This window comes from Hordeum vulgare, chromosome 6H (genome assembly GCF_904849725.1).
Source record: "Hordeum vulgare subsp. vulgare chromosome 6H, MorexV3_pseudomolecules_assembly, whole genome shotgun sequence".
NCBI lineage: Eukaryota > Viridiplantae > Streptophyta > Magnoliopsida > Poales > Poaceae > Hordeum > Hordeum vulgare.
Genome location: NC_058523.1, coordinates 258,736,995 through 258,739,494, shown reverse-complemented (window position 1 = coordinate 258,739,494; position 2,500 = coordinate 258,736,995).

Sequence of the window (2,500 nt, the reverse complement as noted above, 5' to 3'; positions counted from 1 at the left end):
ATTGTTGGGCGAGGCCCAAAGAGGTGCACAACCCTTTATGGCTGGATCCGCTGGCGGTCGAGTTTCTCCACGCCGCGCATCGGATGCGCGAAGTGGGAGGTCGTGTGCGGTGTGGCCTCTCCGTCTCCTAAAACACCTCTGCCACGGAGGTGGCATGCACAGTCATGGATGGACGGGTGGCCGACGTGGCCTTGAAAGGCGCAGTAGTGGCTTGGCCCGCCCGTGCATGCATTGGCGCATCAGGGCGGTTCTCTGTTCTCCCGTGAGCTTGAGCGATTAGTCGTGGAGGGTGGTGGCTTCTGGAGTAAGGGAGGATAGCCCCCGCGCCCCATCATATAAACTGGGAGGGTTTGCGAGGGGTTTTGCTCACCCAACTCCTTCTGAATCCACCAACTCCTCGATCTTGGCCTTCAGAATCTTCTTGTGTCTACTGGTGGCACGTGCCCCTAACCATGGTTAAGGGACGGGGTCCGCCACCGTCGGCCGTCAGGGTGGCGAGGGGACCCCGTTAGGATCATGCCACATCTTCTGGGGGTGCCGCGGCGGAAGACGGCCCGAACGCCCGTGGTGGAGGAAGGGCGAGGGACCGAGGTCGCCACGGAGGTCGAGGCCGGGGGAGCCGGAGCGCTACTCTAACGCCTCCGCCTTCCCCGGGGCTTGCTCCTGTGGCGGCCCATGTCGGAAGGAACCCGATCGATTTCCTTGTCCAACTGCGAGGGCCCATCCGGTCCCGCCTCCGACTCACTGTTGTCTTCGGGGAGGCAATGGAAGGAGAGGGGGCCCGACCCTGTGGCTCTGCATGCATGGCTGCGGCAATGGTGCCGTGCGGTTAGCCGCGAAGCGCACTAGGCCTCGGACCCTGTTCCTCGGCCGCGGGTGGAAAAGCTTCGCCCGCGCCCACAACCTCTGGGATAGGCATGTTCTCCGCTTCAAGAAGGTGGCGGAGAACACACTCTCCGTCAAGCTATATGGGAGCTCGGGTGCACTTCTCGGCTGCTACGAAGAGAGCTCGAGCGGGACTGAAAGCCCTTCCTCGCGTGGAAGTAGCGAGGAAGGGACGGACGATGACGACAGCGGAAGCGGGTCAGGCCCCCTGCACACACTATCTGTATAAGGGGGCCTGTTCTCGGGCTCACCGCCGGCCGTACCATCGCCGTCAGTCTGCTGCTCGCTCTCTCCCGTGCCGGACCAACCGGAGCTGCCTCATCTTCCCGTCAGCGCCCCGGCTTCTGCTCCTCCGTCTCTTCGGGCTCCGTTCTCCTCCGTGCAATGCTGGTCCCGGAGGAACCAACCTGGATCGCGAGGTGGGCCGCTCAATGTCTTCCCGAGCTCCAGCAAGGCGAGCGTAGTTCCTCTCCAAGGACAAAAGTTCTAGTTTAGAGTAGATCATATCATCCATGTGACACGTTTGAGAAATACCCCAAACAAATGAATGAAAAGACTGTTTTTCCCTTTTTCGATTCCGTTCTTTGTATGATTCATTTTTGCATAATCTGGGAGCTTGCCGGCGACTACCGGCAAGGCTCCTTGCCGCGTTCGGTGCAACCATGGAAATCACCAAGCGCAGCTTGAGACGAAATCGGGTGCTACGTAGCCGCTTGCTCTGTTGATCAGGTGCACAACTGTTTGAAGGCGCTCTGTGGCCATTCAGGTCGTTTGAACGAGTTCGCAACAAAGACAAGGTGCACCAAACTTTGGGAAGGTCCCACTATGCGCAAACTCCACACACAAAGACTGGATGTTTTCGAAGGGAAAAAGCAAGGGATTTATCTACTTCAGATCTGAATCTCAAACTTAAAAACTTATCTGCCCGCGAGGTGGTTGTGAGGCGCTTGAATCTTTTGTCGGGGCGTCGGAGCCCTCGGCAAGTAGGATATCACCGCTCCTGGCGGTCCTTTCCCCGTCAAGGACTTCTCGCCGACGGTCTCTGACCGTCTATTGGAGAAAGAGCCAGCCAGTGTGTAACCCCTTTGCTTCTCTCTTGCTAGGCTTTGCTTGTGGAGCCCCCGAGCACGTCTTTGGGCGACGATGCGACGCTCTCAGGGGCACAACACTCGCACTGGAGTGCGCACCAGGGCTTCTGGACCGTGTGGCTCATCCTCAACGACTATGCATCGCTCCGCGGAGGTGCGTCCGTCGGAGTATGCGTCGGGGCCTCTGCGAAGCGCCCATGCACGCCCTCGACAGCTGCGCGTTGCTCCCCGAGCGACGTATCGGCCTGGCGACGCTGGTCTTGGAGCCTCCGCCTCCCTACCCCCCGCGCGCATGTCGCAACGCGCCCGCGCAGGTCTTTGGAAGCCGTAGCAGAACAGGGCGCCCGCCGCGGTACCCCGTTTCCGGGGGAACGCGGCATAGCGCCCAAACTTCGATGGAGCCGGTGCTGAGTTTTCTCCGATTCATGTGTCTCTCCCCGCCCCCTACCTGGCCCGCCAAAGATGCCGGCGTTGCTAGGTCGACACCTATGGGGATCAACCTGATACCCTTGTGATCGTAGGGAGGG